This window comes from Manacus vitellinus, unplaced genomic scaffold (assembly GCF_001715985.3).
Source record: "Manacus vitellinus isolate BGI_N305 unplaced genomic scaffold, ASM171598v3 scaffold_3_pilon, whole genome shotgun sequence".
In the NCBI taxonomy this organism is placed as follows: domain Eukaryota; kingdom Metazoa; phylum Chordata; class Aves; order Passeriformes; family Pipridae; genus Manacus; species Manacus vitellinus.
In genome coordinates this window covers 43,634,604-43,653,073 of record NW_021940535.1, presented here as the reverse complement: position 1 = coordinate 43,653,073, position 18,470 = coordinate 43,634,604, and positions in this window count along the sequence as shown.

The following is an 18,470-nucleotide window of genomic DNA, read 5'->3' as shown; positions in this document are numbered from 1 at the left end:
AACCAGGAGACAGAAACCCACGCAGGGAATTCAGCAGCAAAGAAGGAATTTATTCAAATTTCCCGCAGCTTATAAGGGCTGCTGGGCCAAAGAGGGGATTGGCCATTTGGCTAACCAATGCAAGGAGACAATATAATAAGTATGGCAACACAGAAACCAATGGTAGACAAGTGAGTTAACAGTTTCCAAACCCCGGCATTAGGACACTAAAATTATAGTTTTATTTCATTATTACATAGTTTTAATGATCTCCGACTCTCTTGACATCGTCATCACTCATGACTGATATTGTTTGCATATACTCTTAATATAAGAAACAATTTTGTTTTATCCACATCTATAAAGGAGATGAGATTATCACCCTCCATCTTAAGAAAATTAAAAACTTATACAGAAAAACATGGATACTACTGCTACTACAATAAATTTATAACTTGGACTAGAGGCTGGGGTAATTCTGGAGTATTCAAATGATTTCCTACTACATTTGTTGGATTTCAATCTCCTTTTCAAAAGGAGATTGAATACACTTCCTATTGATACACTTCCTATTTAGACATTTCTTATAAAAGGTTTGTTGAAGACGTTGACTACAGTCTGAGTGGCTGAATCGATAAATGGTTCACAGCAATGGCTCCTTCTTGGAAAGCAACTCCTGATTCCAGCAACTCCTGATTCTGGGTTTCCAAAAATATTTGGATCTCTCTCAAATCTGCAATAAATAATTTGTATTTGTTACAGGAATCATCCCTTCCTTGTGTATTGTGTCATTCTGTTGTGCAATGTGTCATTATCTGGTGAAACTTGTCCCAAATGTGAAATCTTGACAGAAATAAAAAGTGTCATGGTAATTCAAAAGCCAGTTCCTTCTACAATTGCCTAAGGACACTATCAATTTCTTCCTATGTTTTGACTATAGATTACCATCTAATACTATCAGCAGTGTAAAACCACAGTTCATATGATTGACTCAACTGGACTGCTGGTTTTCAAGTAAATAATACAAAAGGAACTACTGAGTTAACAGACACCTGCAAAAAAGATATTTAGAAAGCAAAATCACTTCTGGGGCAGTATGGGAATTTGAACCCATGAAAGACAGTAACATTGAATCTTAATTTTTAACTACCAGTATCTGAAGAGATAATGACTAGCTTGCATAGCTGCACGACTTCCTGAGAAGGAGAAATCTTAGATTTTCATGTAATTAAACTATGGAACACTTATAGCATTAGCCAGTATCAGCTGAGGCCTCTTGAAACATCTTTTAATTTAAACACAAGATTTAATGTTAAAAACCGAGTATGTTCCTTTCACAGCACTTTAATTATATCAGGATGTAATGCCATTTAGTGACACATTGCAGTGCAGAAGAGCAGTGCAGTGATCAAGATCCTTATGGGTCCAGTACATTATTGTCTGACGTTGGTCACCTGTGTTTGTATCATGGAGAAACTCTTACAGCCTGGAGACCAGATCCCTTTCAGGTAGAAACTAAACTGGAAGACACTCTCTAGAGGGATTTCCAATGATTCCTAGTTCCTAATGGGCACATAGTTAGCAGAATCAGACAAGAGGTAATCTGAACTGCACCCCCAAAATGCAGCTAGTCTGTATTAGGGGACCTTAACAATGTCTACAAGTGTCTGAAGGGAGGGTGTCAAGATGATGGAGCCGGATTCTTCTTGGTGATACCAAGCAACAGGACAGGAGGCAATGGTCAGAAACTGATGCACAGGAAGTTCCACCCTAATAAGAGAGAGACCTTTATTAAGTAGGTGACCACACACTGGAACAGATTGTCCAGAGAAATTGTGGAGTTTCCCTCAGTGGAGACATTCCAGAACCGCCTGGACACAATCCTCTGCAATACGCTCTAGGATGACCCTACTTGAGCAGGGAGGTTGGGCCAAATATCCACCGTGGTCATAGAATCACCCGTTCTGTGATTCTGTGTTTGTTCTGGTCTCGGTAAGAAGTGTTTTAGCCTCTAGATCTGCGCTGGGTGTACTGCCCTATGTGCTGATATACGCATCACCACCCTGTCTGTGGACTGGACATGAAAGTGGTTTTCTAGTTAGATATAAAATAACTAAAGGGACTAGTTTCCTAATTTAAGTTTCACAGTGAAGTACCTTAAAATAATTACAGTCATGTGGTTCCTATGTCATATTTTGAGGGAATCTGCAGAGCCTTTAAGGGATTTACCCATATCAGAAAGGCCCTTGACTGCCTGGCAGTCAGTTTCTGTTGCCTGATGGCAATGGAGAGGGAGTGTATTTTGAGCCCGATGCCTATTGTGGCAAATATTCCATATCCCTCATGTTACTGACTTAGCTAAAGTTTACTTGAATTGCCCGGGGAAGTCTGCTGCTGCAGTATTAATACAGACCAATTTCAAATCTGTATCCTCACCAGAGAAAACGGCAAAGCAGAGAACAACCCTTACCTTTGTCACCCTTTAAATAGGGCCAATTACGCAGATGCAACATGATCTTTTGTTAGACTGTTCATAAATACAATTTCAATACAAACCAAACCAAACCATTGACCTGTGTTGCATGATAATTTGTTTAAATCGCTCCTTCTGGACCAATATTTTAGAAAATCTGATATATTATTAAAATTAAATATTAGATTTATTTTCATGTAGTTTTATTCTCTTTGAAATGCAGAATCCTTTAAATAATGTATTATGTGCTTAGGCCCTCTTTATGCACTAAGACTTGTGAAAATGACACCTTTGGAGCATACACAGGTGCAAATGTATTTCCCTGCCACCTTTAAAATAAATATAACTCAGACTTCTTCTGAAGAAACCCTTTAATTATGCATCACTTTTTATCTCATTATTTGTTTAAACATTCACAGTTTTTCTCAGAACTGACATTGAACCAGTGGTTTGTGTTTCTGTGTCCTGAAGGCGTTGGTAATTCCAAAACACTTGGGAGATTTATGAACTGTAGCAGACAAGTTTTCTGAGTATCCTTCGAAGACCATACCAATTTATTAGCATGCCATTGTGACTTTTTAAAAATTAAAGACAAAATAATGAGTTTTCTCATCCATCTACTAAGACAGAAATCACATTTTCATCATCTGTTGTAATACTTTTTATGTCACATTCCTTTTATTGATCTTGGACTAGAATTACATAGGAGGTTTCTTAGCAGGATTTATGAAATATTCAAATAGGATATCATAATCTGTTAAAAAAATCTGTTCCCTAGCTTGCTTTGATTTACTGTTTTTATGTACACATGCTGCTTTTCAGGGCCCTATCCTCGGCTTTTAAAAAGCAGTCAAACAACCAAAGCAATGCAATAGAGAGAAAATAATAAGGTTTTTTATGTACTGATGACCTAATCTCGGTTTTTACGATCCTGAGAATTTTGTCTCATGTACATACCTACCTAAGAACTGACATCTTCTCCACTGGATCATTTATGTGAGGTACTGACACTTTGTCACCTGTGAAATTCTCATGGAAAACCAAAACAATTATTTTGATAGCACTTTAAGAATATTTCACTATGATTTCATTCTGTGATCATACCATGCCATGGACACCATTGACCACAAGCAGGCCTAAATGAAATTTCAATTATTTGGGTCAAATGTATTTGATTTTCTTTCTGAACGAAGAACCAGGCAAGATACATATAATATTAAGACTAAATTCAAGTTTCTTTGAAATTAATTATTTCAGTATTATCTTTAATAACTAATTAGGAAATAAACAAGTTGAATCCTGACTCTCTGAAGACAATAAGAGTTTTTCCACTTAGTAACCATTTAATTCTCAAATTCAAACTGTTAAGAGTCCTTAGTTTTCTAGAACACTGGTGTACAAATTTCTCTGGAGCTTTGTGATCTCTCCTTATCTTTGATTGCTCTTTTTGTCTGTGTCAGGTGTACACTTACACTAAGCATCTGTTTTCATCATTAGCTATGTGTGTACTTTGCAATTTGACCCTGAAGTAAAATCCAAGTGCTTAACTGTGATTTCTTAATAACAAGTCCATTTAAAGAATTTAGTGCAAAGTTGAGCAGAACAGGAAAAGATTTTCAAATGTATCAAATAACTGTAGAGACGATGCAAGAAATTAGTACATGGTCCATTGCTTTTTATAGTAAAATGTGTAGCAGAATGCAAGTTCTTTAAAGGGATGATTATAAGAACATTTTGAAAAAACAGTTAGTTATCCAGTTCTCATTGAAAACTAGTGGGGCTCAGGTACATCCATCTACTTTACTCTGTCAAGAACTTCTTCAACATGGCATATTTTGGAATTTTCCATGTGTTTGTCAGTTTTATGTTTCAGTTGGTGTTGCATTTTTTCCCTTCTTTCCAGAAGAATTTTATTTGTGAGCCTCTCCTTTCATTTAAAAAAGCTAAGTTACCTTTTTTTTCCCCATTGTAACCTTTTCCTGAGGGCAAGAGAAATAAAGGAAATAAAATTAAACAAATCAAATAAATAAATTACAGAATACTATAACAATTCAGCTTAAATAATACTGGTGATTTTGGGAGTTCTTTCTGAATTCTCATGCTGTGCCATTTTTTTTTCATTATGTAAAACCGTTTTAATTTTCATGAAGCTCCAGGAGGACTAAAGCAAGATTATCTGAGTGAATGCAGCACAAGAAGTAGAAAACTCACATATAGATTAGCTCATACTGTTATCCCAGCTAATGTAGCCAGTCAACCTTAAAGACCCTTTGGACATTTGGGAGGCTGCCATTGTGGTTGTGTCTCCTGACACAGAGCCACAAGTAGTTTATTCCGGATATCTGTCACACAATATCTTTTGACTGTCTTGTGACACCTGTAATAGAGATCAGTGCATTCATGTTATTGCTTTTGACAGTCTTTATTTTTTAAAATTACTTCAGTGGTCTTCCAGCTCATCCCTAGCATACATTTCCCTGTTTTCTGTCAGAATGTCATGTCAAAATATCTATCAGAACTATCACTACTCAGAGAGAAAGATACTGCAAATGTAAAAATCCACATCTGCTACTTATGCATCTTTGCTTTCCAACATCACACAAAACAATCTCCTGAGCAGACATTCTATCAGGGTGGAAGAGGGTGCCTGAAGGGATGAGTAGTGGATACCACCATTCAATACTTCTCCTCCCAAGTATGATCAATGACTTTAAAAGACAGATGTCTGCTTGCTTTTAGAACACCTTAAATGCATTTGTGACAATTGCAAAGGGTGTCTTTGGACATCATATTTTCTCTGTGTGCAAGTAATCTTGAAGAGCTCAGTAAATATTTATCTGAGCATCTTCTATATCCTGTACAAATGGTCATTTGCTCAGTTATTCTCACTGTACTGATGATTTTTAATTGCAGAATAACTTGAGTAGGAAACAGAGGTCCAAAAAGGAATATGCTTGTGCTGTGGATTTTTCCACAGAGTACTCATCATGATTCTCTTAAGTGTTTATATTGTCTCTCATTTGGTCTTCATAATTATTGTAGTACTAATAAGTAAAAGGGGAAAATGTTTTTAAGCATTAGCTTTTTCAGTGTTTGACTCCAGGCATACTCAGACACCACACCTTTCACATCTTATTTAATTATCTTAACTAGACTGAACATGAAAAAGGAGGGATACATGTGAGAGCCAGGAGGAATTCAAGGTATTTAGGATCTGAACAAGAATTTCAAGAAAAATTGCTGAGCAGTATCAGTGCATATTGGTTTATATTTTCTGGAAACTCAGTTAGGTGAGGTTAAGGTCCCCCAGGCTCCCCTTATAATTACCAGAGATATAGGTACTTTTAGGCCATGATCCATTTGGCCTACTTTATCTGCCTACTTAGAATGAACTAAGTAGCATCCTTGGCTTTAACGACTATTGCCTTCACAATGCTCAGATTTCCACTGATTATAAAGGTTCAGACTGAAGCAAATGTAAGTTTAAACAAATTGAGTGTCAGTCAAATGACTCGATTCAAGTTTCTTTTATCTTTTTACATTGAACAGAAGAAACAAGGACCTAGATTTGCAAACCAAGGTATTCTCACTAATTTCAGCCAACTGAAAGTTGCTTTCAGAACACAACTGATATATGTAATATCTCTGGTACTCGGGAGAGGAATGTTCTTTTCCATTGACTATGATGAGGGTTAGGTGATTCACATTACACTTAGACAAATAACAACTATGTGGTTAAAATTAAGCAAGAGAAAAATCCTTCATATACTAGCATTATGGTTCCAAAGATACCTTTATGGAGTTTTGAGCTATGTTGATCAGCCAAAAATACTGCCTTTGCAAAGGTGATAAAGTACTTCAGGGACAAAATTGACATTTTCTTTTATGGTAATGTTGGCAATTTTAAGTACAAAATGCTCAAATGGAAGGTTAGGATGTTCAAACCTTAGATTTATTAGTGTCAGTCAGCCACTGAGGTCGGTGGAAACATGATGTGATACAGCACAAATTGAATTCAGTGATGAAGTAACTTGTATGCAACATCAGAACTGCAACAATATATTCTGGCATGGATCATCTGCCCTTCCTTCTTCCTTGGCCTCCTTCAACACAGCTTTTTTCCAGTCATCACTGTATGACTCTCCATCCTATATCCTTGGCCAGCAGCAATGCTTCCTCATTAGATTCAAGTGTAGGTCCCTGGATTTGGAATAAGTTTTTCACACCTTTCTGCATCAACTGAGTAATGGTTCTGTGTAATTTCAGAAAAAGAGGTAAAGGGCCTTTTCTGCAGCAGGTATAGGATGACACTTCTGGTTCATACAATAACAATCTAGTACAAATAAGAAAGACAACAGCTCACTTAAGCAAAGGACATTTCAACACTATTTGATGGTATTTAACTTTTTGGCACAACTACTTGGTAATGGTGATGGGAAAACATTATGGTGCATTTAAAAGTTTGTCTTAAGTAATTGTGTCCTCTGTATAGTAATTTCCAGACTAAGACATTTTCATAAGAAACCATTTCCATATGAATTTAATAAAAAAACTCTTCCTTTTGTAGATTGTTCTAGATTTACATGTCTTCTATCAGGAAATTCCTAACTGCAGATTCAGTTGAGGAAATGTTTGCAATAATTCTCAGTGTTTTCAAATTCTGTTTTGATCCCATGCAAGCTCATGAGTTAGAAATTGCTACAATTTAATTAGGAAATTCTTGTAGTTGTCCAAATGCTTGCTTTTGTTATGTAAGTAACAATGGAACAAATTATATTTCCTTGCTATTCAAATCGGAGAAATCTAGACCTGCTGCGAACATGTATTTACAGATCAAACAGTAACAAAATGAGAAGTAAATAGTTTGCTGGTATCAATTTTTGCCACTTTTTACAAGAAACTGAATGTTCAGAAAAGAGATTTACTTTGACTTAGATTTCTTAACTGATTTGGATAGAATTCCATAGCTATAAACGTGTATGTACTAAAATTATCGTAGTAACTTTCAAATTCATGAAAAGACAAGAAAGGAACATTTATTAGTCAATATAAGCTAGAAATATATACTTTGTGGAATTGTCTAAATAATAGCTATTTTATATGGGATATAAAACTTTAACAAACCAGAGTTAGGCAGCAACTATTCTCTTCCAGATCTATAAAGTGGACTGGAATTATTACTGTTACTGATGTAGACTATTTTGAAGGAAATAGGTATATTTAATATATTTTCCCATAAATCTATTAATTCTTCACAGACAAATATTAAATATAGAAAATTTAGATAAACATGCCTCTTTTCCAATCAAAACCTGAAGTTTTCCATCCCAAAATTTTGTTGCAGTACCTTAGTGTACCTAAGTGTGCCAAGAAAGTTGCAGCTTGTGTCTCTCATGCTGCCACTTCTCTTTAGGGACTAAATTCATGCGTTACCACATTTCCTGATGCAGTGGCTCCTTTATCTGGGGCATAGTGAAAGTCTTCTCCAGTCATAGTGTCCATGTTGAAGATGAGAATAAGCTAAGCCATTAAATCTTCAAGAAAGCTGTACTTTAGTATATTAGACATACCTGTTTTGGTTGTTTATTTGGGAAAACAATATAATTTACAGTAATTTTGCTTTGTTTTGTTTCTTCACAAAAATTTGTCTAGATCTCACACCTGACTAGAACTTCAAATGAACCCCACTGAAGATCAACAAATAACAATAGCATGTGTTAATGTTTTCAGTCTAAAGTAATCAGATGGGGAAAATTATTAAAGTTACACAGCAGTCTCCTTTTTTTACAAGAGACAGAAGCTTTCCAAAAGAATGATATTTCATTTTTTTTAAAGGCCAGTCCATAAAATGAAACACCTTGTTTGGAGCAAACTTTAGAGAATTCTGACTGTCACTGGCAGCTTCCTGGAGGCATATGACATTATAACAGCCCTTAGACTTACCAGATGTAGTTTCCATACATGAAGGAGTATAAAAACCCTTGAAGCTTTAGGGGGACTTCAGGGAGTTTTGGATTCTGATGGGACTTGGTCTTTTCAGGGAATTTACAGGGATCAGACTTTTAAGTTTTTGATCTAGACACAGTTTTCAGTGGTTTGGGATTAGGGAAGAAGGTTGCAGTACTTTCAGTGAAAATTTGGGTTTTTTCAGTTTTGAGGTTAACTATTTGCATGACCTGGAGCATTAACAGATAGTGACAGCAGAGAAGGTCTAGGAAAAATGCAAGTTCCCTAAAAGTAAAGTCAATGTTAGTTCAATTTTTACAGTAAATAACAATTGAAGCATTACAATTGTTATGTGAAAAAAATACTGAGCTGATGATAATGAACAGTGGCAGCTTTTGGGACCTTAATGCATAATGTTCTGAGGCAATGATAGTCTTTTAATTGACTTCAGTAGAACTTTAATTCAGACTTCAAATGTTATTTCAAATAGTCTGCTAGATCATAGTATCTTCCCTCATTCAGAACACCTCATTATTTGTCAAATGTCATTACTAAATGGGAAGGGAGACACCTCTTCAAAAAATACTAATCTACTGTCCGTGTCAATGGTATCTGTTTTTGACATTCTTAATTCTGCTTTCTTCACACTTTGCATACAATTATAATATTCTTTTGGGTTATTTATCAAAAATATTACAACTAAATATTAAATATGCCAAAAGAAAAAAGAGAAAAATCTCTTTTTACTTGCTTTAGAAAACACATTCAGGAAGTAATTATTGTCCTATCCTTTGTCTAAAACTCCTTGCAAGCATAGTACCTACAATGAAATGTAGTTATCTGGAGCTAGATCCACAGTGGGACTTAAGCAAGAAGTGGTTTTTTTAAGTGTCCTACAACATGCACTTCTTTCTTCAAATCTTACTTGAATTTACATTGATATGAAATAATAAATAATCACTGACTGGTAAAATGAGAGGAGAGGGAAAGAGTGGTAGCCAGAAGAGGCAGAGAGTATGTAACTATATAACATAAAGTTAAGTTATTAGCAAGCATAAATGTTCAGATTCTTGTACCAATGAATATTTAATCTGGTATATGGTGTGGAAAAAATCCAACAGAAGACACTTCAGGAGTAAAAGAGTATGAATTAATTCATACTCTGCAGATTAAATTTGTAGTCTAGGACATCTGAAACTTGGATTCAAATTACTATTCTGAGGTGGGTGAAATGAGGTTTTGAAGTGCAGGACAATTTTAAAATACCTCCTTAGTGATTTCTATTCGTCTTATCAACAATTAAACACAGTGAAGTAGAGAAAATGGGGCAGGGAGGCATTTGGGTTTTTTTTGTTTCTCTGTAGGAATGATCAGCTTGCTTAAGTTCCCAATGGAAACAAAAGTTCATAACTGATGGCCTTAAATAAAGAAAGGTACCACCGTTGACCTTCATCTTCCCTTCAAAGCTCCCCTTCATCTGTGAAGAGAAAGAGCTGGGGATTTAAAGTTGTTACACATATGACAGGTTTGAAAGCTCTCTGTGAGACTTGCAAGAGGTTTCCTTCACTGGAGGGAGACCTTTAATTCAATTTTGCTTCTGGATTCTAAGGGACAGATTGTTCAAACACAGTCTCTGACTTCAGTGGTTTTCAAAACAACAGTACTGAGCAGTCACTTCTCATAATGTTACTATATTGTAAGTACTCAGCGCTCTTGAAAAGCAAATTTCTATTTTAGTGCTTTTGTACTTTCAAAACATTGGTTTTTATTTCTATGGGATATTTTAGTTACAACGGTAATACTAAGGCAGAGCCTAAAAAACTATTCAATTTTATATTGCTTTAGCTAATCTGTAATCTATATATTTCTGGGTTTAAAATTTTGTCCTGGGGAAAAAAGAATGCCTTTGGAAGAAATAAGCCCCTTCATGAATTATTGACTAACCTTACTGCATAAAAGCAAGACTCTCAAGGTTTTTACAGGGGTATAACTCAGAAATTAGGAACATTGCCAAAGGTTGGGATAAACTAAAGAATGCAACTATAAATCTCTAGGGTCAAGTACAGGGAGTGCTTTATTTTGAACATGATTCAGACAATCTCTCAGTGTGTTTCTTTGTTCTTGAGCTTTTTAAAGCCCAAGGTATCAGTAATTCAAAGTATGTGTCTAATGTGTACTTACACCATCTATATTCGGAAGGTGTAACATAGTACATTTTCTTAGCTGTTTGAACTGTTGATACTCTAAAGTAAACAATAAAAGTTCACATTCTTTCTCTTGCAGAGAACAACTGTTAGGTGTTAAATGACCCTCAGGCATTTTTGCTTTTAAAATGCAATTAATAGTCCATTTTTTTTGTCCCTTTATCAGAGTAAGTTCTTTACTCTTGAGAAACACAGGCAAAGATGTTGCCAGTATTCCTCCCCTCACATGAATATGCATCTTGATAATGCACAAAGTCAAACTGGAGTGTAGAAGAAAGACCAGTTGCAAAGTTATTAATGGCTTATTTTCAGAGGAGGGAGGTAGGAGCTATAGATCTGGCAGTCTCTTTCTCAGTCTCCACAGGGCAAATGACACACCTGTACTTCATGACAAGCTGCTAGCAGATTCACTCCCAGTGCCCCAAAAGGGGAATCAAGGATTGATTGTATTGTTCTTCGTGTATATGCTACTGGGAACTCTGTCATAACACCAACAGATACAGGATGAGACTTAAGTAAAAATCCAACACACGAAACAGTCTAAATACTTACTGGTTCCTAAATAGTGCTTGTGAAAAAATCCAGAGAATACAAAGAATCATTTCTATTTTATGTTCAAGACGTCCTATGAATTCAAGTTATTTAATGTTAGCTTTCATGTTAGGGTAATAACAATAATGATAATAATAATGGCAAGAGAGGAAAATGTTCACATTTTTGCAAGTAAAACTGATGTAGATTAAATCCTTGCTTACATGTGTGCTAAGGTACAGACAGAATTTGATCTACTGAATATTTCATTAAAGTGTTGACAGCTAAGCATCTGAGATACAACTGCTGAGATTATATATAAAACATGCCAAAAGAGAATAAATAACAGACTACTTGATCTTTTTCTCTATTTTCGGTCTCTTTGTCTCTCCCTTTCTCTTTTTAACTGCATACAGTGTAAAAACTGGCTCACACATGTTCTTGCAAAGAAAAGGCGAGAGCTGAGGATCTGATTGCTCTGTGAGATTGTGGCAGCCATTATTCATACAGAACTGCTGCTATCATTAAGAAAAAGCCCTGAATCATACAGTTAAACACAAATAAATCTATCTATGGGAAAACTAACTCCAAGGGTCTTTATTGGACTTAATGACTTCTTTCTAGCTTTAAAAGATCTCATAGAGAAAAGAACAATCTATAGGGTGAACGAGAATCTCTGGAGACAAAGTGAGCAGCTGCACTCACCAAAAGCACTAACTTGCAAGCATCATTATTAAACAGTTTACAAACAAATGATCAGTCCAATAAACATTCTTCAGGAAGCTTTAATGAACAAAAATAATTCTTTTCCTTTAAATAATTCTTTAAGCTTATGTTATTATAAATATATTTTTCTATTTTAGCACACCAGTCTACAACTAATATAACAAAATGGGAAATTAAACCTATTTCATATATTTTACAAATTAGTACTAGTGTGTCTATGATTAATTAATAGGAAAAGGGCTACATTTGCACCTAAATATTTTTACAATGAATAATTTATCCAAGTTTACTTTTAGCATATTGGTAAAGCAAGCTTCATTTCACATACTGCACAGTAAAATCTCTCTAAAGTAATTCATGAGACAAAAAAATTGCAAACATAAAAATCAATTGCTCATTTCCATTTAAAACTTGGAACAGGACTATATAGAGTAGATTTAGGATATCCTCATAATATGTGTGATTGTCTAGGATGGATATATGTTCTATTATTCCCAGCAAGAAAAAAACTGTTAATTTCCCTAGAAGCAAGTTATTTGTGTTAATTTATTCATTCACATATTCCTCATTCCCACAAAAACACTTCTTTGTGAAAATGGAGAAAAATATACAGTAAATTAAACCTGGTGCAGTGATTTAAAGCAGCAGATATGCTGTAAAGGGGGGAAAGATAAGTTATTTTAATTTATGAGCCTTACAGTTGTGAGTCATGTCCTGTTATGGTTATTATATTTATGAGGTCTAAATGACTGCTAGAATAAATAACAGATATACACCAATCCAAAATGCATGATGAGAATGCTACATAAAATCTTCAAAAACATACCGAGATCACAGCAAAATATTCAATTTCATTTAGTTCACTCAGCAATTTTGAATAGCAAGAATGATGTATACAAGTAGGCAATACTGATTTCACAAGAAACCTTAACTCTAGGGGTTAGAATTTAAAGTTATTATCCTCTAAAGTTCAAATAATTGGTGGTATTGTGTTCTCTCTTGAGAAAACAGGAACTGAGATGTTGATGAGAAGAGAGGCAGAAGGACTGACATGTTACCGACTGTTCAAGGATATGACAATATCACAAAAAGAGGCAAGAGAAGTGAACCCTTTGTGTATCTGGCTGTTTATATAGCACAGAATATCAATCACTGATGAAAAAATGTACCATGTTTCAAAGCCAAAGTCTTTATTGTACATTAACCATAGAAACAACTGTAGAGAATTATTTTCCATCCAAAGTTAGAAAAACTCTTTTTGCTCTAATGGCTTAATATGAATTGACAGTGAAGTATATCCCTGGAGAACCAAAACACTATGCTCTAAGTGAAGTAAAGACAGTACAATTCCATTTATACTGACACAAATGCCAGCTTATAGATTTCAATAAGAAGCAGGAATTTTTCAAGACTTCTGTAGGGGTTTTAACTAGTGCAGATTTAGATTTTGATTATGGCTTCTTCTCTTTTTCCTCTTTTTTTTTTTTCCCTCTAGTAAAGCCACTGATAACACAATTGCTATGTCACGTTTCATTACCTGAAAAGACAGAAAATAGATGACTCTTATCTGAATTTGCTGCTAATATAGACTGCTAGAGCTTTGTACACATTTTCACCATTCAGTGGCAGAATTCTTAAAGAGACTCACAACCAGCTACTTTGGTTTCTCAGACCATTTGAAGATTGGCTCCGTAGCCTTGATTTTATTGTACAGTTGTCTCATTCTCTTTCTGTCAGTTGTATTATATTTTCGTAAATTGAAGTTTTCAGGTTTCTAACTGGTAAACAAACAAACTTTTACATGACTGCACAGTAAACTACGTGTGCAAGTGCTGTGATGTTGTACTGATTCAATAATTCAAAATATGAAGGAGGCAGGAAAACATAAGGCATTCTTTCTAAGCTCATTATTTATTGCAAAGAAAACAAGATGAAAGAATTATGCTGAGCAAAAGCAATTTCCCAGCTGCTGGGCCACACATTTAAAAGATAGAAGTCCATTTATATTTAAAATTCTTCCAAATAGGTGTGATGAGGGCATCGGTTGGTAACCCTGGGCTGACAATCAGTACTATCCTGGAACTTATTCTGCAATGAGTACTTTAGTAACTGTAAGACAACCAGCACCCACTGTGAGTTTAAGAAAGAAGTCTGATTCCCTGCTATTTCCCTCACTTTTTGGTCTAGTGTTGTAATAAAATAATCAAAGTTTGACTTTTATACTGGGTTCAGCAACATTTACGTCACAGATTGCTGGATTGTCAGACTCATAAGATAAGAAATTTTAAAGTTGCACTTACCAAACAAAGTTTTTATTGTGGTGTTCAAAACACAGTTAAGGTTTTAATCTTGTAGCAAGTTCAGTACTGTGGTAACATCTAAGCAAAGTACAAGACATACTCCAAAAATGAAACCTAGGGAATTTCTTTTGTCTTACGTTTAAACATTCAGACTCAGCTTGTATTTGGAAGGCAGAAAGTCTGACCACCTCAGTACATGACTAAACTTTACATTTTAGGGGATTTTAGGGGTGTTAAGATTGCCACAGCCAATATCTCTCTTCTTTGACATGAGTTGGGAAAGAAATTATGACTACTGGAGAACTCAGTAGTAACTGTTTGCTGGAAGAAACCTACCACAATCCCTTTTACACTCCAGCACTCCTTGACTGCTATAGTTCTTCCCACCCTCACACATGACCTATAAGAGAGCTTCTGTCCATGGTTGAGTCTTACACCCAGGAAAAATGGAAATCTGAATGATGAAGTGGTGTGATATTATGGGGCAAGAACTCGCTTCCCTAAAGTAGGGTCCTACATAACCTGAGATAAACCTCTCAAAAAATATTTTCTACAAGTGTTTCAATAAGCCACTCACAACCTTGCCCTCACAGATGCAAAATCCTGACAATAAGGAAGCATTTTGTTACAAAGTAAGAGAGGTAATTTGATATTCTCAAATGAGAGGAAGCTCAACAGGCTCTTGGACTCAGCTCAGCTCAATATGTATATTGACATATTTGTTATGGGTTCTCTGTAGTTATACTGCTTCACATCAGCTGGCCTTATTAATATAGTTGTCTTTTTATTTGTCTCCACTGAGGTGCTCAGCATGAGAATTTCAGTGGCTTAAAATTTTATTAAATTATGCCTTTAACTATTTTTGGTTTAGTTTGTTTTTTTTTCCAGCTAGAAAAAGTACCATTTCACTGAGTACATTATTATTTTTATGGTTTTTTTACTTTCAAAAGGGAGTAATTTCTGAAGTATACAAAAATAAATAAAAATGTATAAAGAAGAGAATATTTTTCCAACTTCACATATCTTAAAAACAGCTGAAAAGATTTTTCTTTCTCTTTTAACCTTCCACAAAGAATATATTTGAGCTCAACAAGGTAAGGAAACTCTTAGCTGCAAAGAGCACATTTTCATAAAATTATGAACAATTGAAAATGGAAGGCTAGGGAAAAATGTTATAGGCATAATGTTTGTAAAACTATTGATGCCATAAATGATATTATACTTTCACTAGCTATGATTTCAAACATTAGCTACTGGCCTGCTGGGTTAAATGTTTATTTTCTAGGAGTCCCATCTGTTTCAAGCTACCAGCCAAAAGAGCTAAATAATAAAATGTACAATATACACAGTTACAAGGTACAGAACAATATTTTTCAGGATGTTTGCACTTCTGTTAACAAGGACAGATAAACAGGCCCACCACTGGCCAATAAGCTTTTTACTGGTGGAAATTTTATCCAATAACTTACTGTCTGGTGACTATCTGCTGCGTTAAAGAGTGCTACAAAAGCTATGTCTGCATGCTCCTTCCCATTGTCAACTTCCAAATGGCCAAATCTTTGTAGATTTCAACACTCCCTTTCTTGTTGTGACTAAGGTGTTACAGTAAATAATAAATGACAATGCTGGGAGAGGAAGGAGAAAGTGAAACTACATCTTGAAAACCAAAGATATATTTTGGTCTCTTCTGTAATGAAATAACATTCTTTTAGATCACATGTACAGAGCAGAACTGCCTTAACAAAAAGAATCCAATAATCTCTTACATAGAGTTAATAGTTGTGTTTACTCTGTTTCTTTGGTTTTGTTTTGAGTCTGAGATTATATTGAAGAGATCATGGTTTCCAGCAAACTATATGCAATCTATAAATCCCACAATATTTCAGCTGTTTCAGAGAATCTTTTTTCTTTAATTATGCATGAAAGTCTTTATCCAGTAACAGTCTGAGACTAAGCTATGGCTGTAACCTGTATGTAACACAACTGGGAGGATGCAGTTTTTATCCTTATAATCTTGACAGTTTGGAAAATGACAGTCAAAGCAAAGGTCAAACCAGCGCTCCAAAGGAAATTTGCATTTATACATACAGCCCTGCAATGTTCCTTTCCACACTGTTGCAACTCCTATATATCACAAAAACAGAAACGACCTCTTGAAACAAAATCTCTGAGGAGAATAGACTGCTTACAGTTTAGAAATTGTGGGAAAAATACAATTTATATCATTCTCTATGAAGCTCATTTCTTTCCGGATTCTGTAACCTCAATGCACTGCAGGCATGAACTAACCTGTAGTCATATTTCCTGTTGGTGTGAAAGGGGAATATTATATTTCTTTAGTTCATTTTTTAAAAAGCATGTTTCTCTTTTTTTATATATTTTTCTGCTCTATCAACATCATTTGAAGATCTCTGCTTTAGTAATTTTGAGTCATAGTCACAAACTGTACTGTCTTCAGCACTTTGGCAGTGATACTGTGTCTGGGTTTCCGTAGTGATGTACAAACAGATAAATTTTTCTCCTCCTATACAGAGCACATCCTTCTGATGGCATTCCTGTTGTGTGGGAGGGCGGCTCTGCTCCATTCACACACTCACAGATGTGGCCTCCCGGGTTTACTCCTGACGGGCTTTCCAGCAGAGGAACATTTGTAGCCTCAAGGCCACTCTGCAGCCTTCTAGTAAGCAGTCAGGGCATCACAGCTCAGGCTCTGTTTGTTCCTCTCACTGATGTGTTGGGTTGGTTTTTATCCCATGAAGCCGAGAATTCGCCTTTGGAAGGGAGAGACAAAGAAAGCAGGGAAGGGGGAAGAGAAGATAAAAGGAAAGGGGAAAGGAAAATGAAAGAAAGAAAAAGGAAAAGGGAAAGGAATAGGGGGAAAAAAGGAAAAGGAAATGGGAAAGAAAGCTCAGAAAAAAATAACAAATTTTGGTATTCTCTAAAACTGTCAAGAACAAAAGCACTGTTCCATTCATAACTGCTGTTTTACAAATAATTTTAGTTACATGGTTATGAAGTAACACAGAAATTTTGAGTCCTTGAAACAAAACCTTGCTTGAAGCCAGTGATTTGATCAAGAAATGCCACAGAATGCATTGCAATCTAATCTCTTCTCAGACAGTTAATGGCATACATGAATGATAGAGAATAATACATTTAAATCATCTTATTTCTTTGAAAAATGTTTCCACAGCAAGCATTTTATCATAACAGCTGTAGCTGCTGCTTCTGCCAATAGGACATTTGTGTGACTGTATAGATCAGCACAGGCCATTTCCTGCAGGAATATTTTATTCTATAACTAAATCAGGAAGAAAAACACCTGGAACACAGTTGAAGGATGTTCAAAATAACACAAGGTTATTTAATACCAGATTTTACTCCACAGCTTGTTAATGGAGCTTTCTGGTGTATTGTAATATAGCACAGGAACTGCAATGGCCTCATGAAGGGAAAATGCCCCTATAAAGTTGTGCTTAGGGTGGGTGAGGAGCTGATAGCCTTGGTGCTAAACCGGTGCTGCAAGAGGGAGGATGAGGTCATTACTTCTGCATGAAAAGCAATATGTCAGACATAAGTAAAAAAAGAACTTGATTCTCCCAAAGCATCTTAACATATTCTCTCTGCCTGGAGAAGACAAAGAGAGGTTCAGTATAGAACAGGCCTATCTCCATTTTCAAGTTGACAGTAATGTCACAACAAAGCATGGGGAGAGGGAGAAATGAGAGGAATTCCCTACATTTTATTGTGATCATACTCTCTCTACCAATAAATCCTCCTTGGTTCATAAAGATTCTTCTAAAGAGCAATTTGATTTGTCTTTGAAAAGCAGTGGAGTGCATCAAATGTCATTAGTTCTTTCAATATGTCCATAGACTACTGTAGGCTTGGAGCTTTGTGCAAAGTCCCTTGTCACTCCTGGCCCCATTTTTCCTTTGTAGAAATCCAGATTAAATTGTTGTGTGTGTGTTTCCAGTAGCACACAGGGATTGAAGGTCTTTAATGTTCTCTCTATGAGAAGCAAGACACATTGGTTGAGGATCCAGGATATGGTTAAATTGAATGATTGTATTTCAGTGGATTTTTCCAAAGAAGGCAAATCTTGATGCAATAGCTTGGAACTACACAACTAATCAAAATTATTCATATCAAATCAGTGGTATCATATTCTCATTGGACTCTTTTTTGAGTATACTTATGTAGTTAGATCTCCCTTTCTGATTCTTGCCTAACTGCTAAACACTTCAAAAATATCTGACGTTCTAACTCTATCTATTGCATTTTTCCCTTCCCTCAACCCCTTCATCTGCT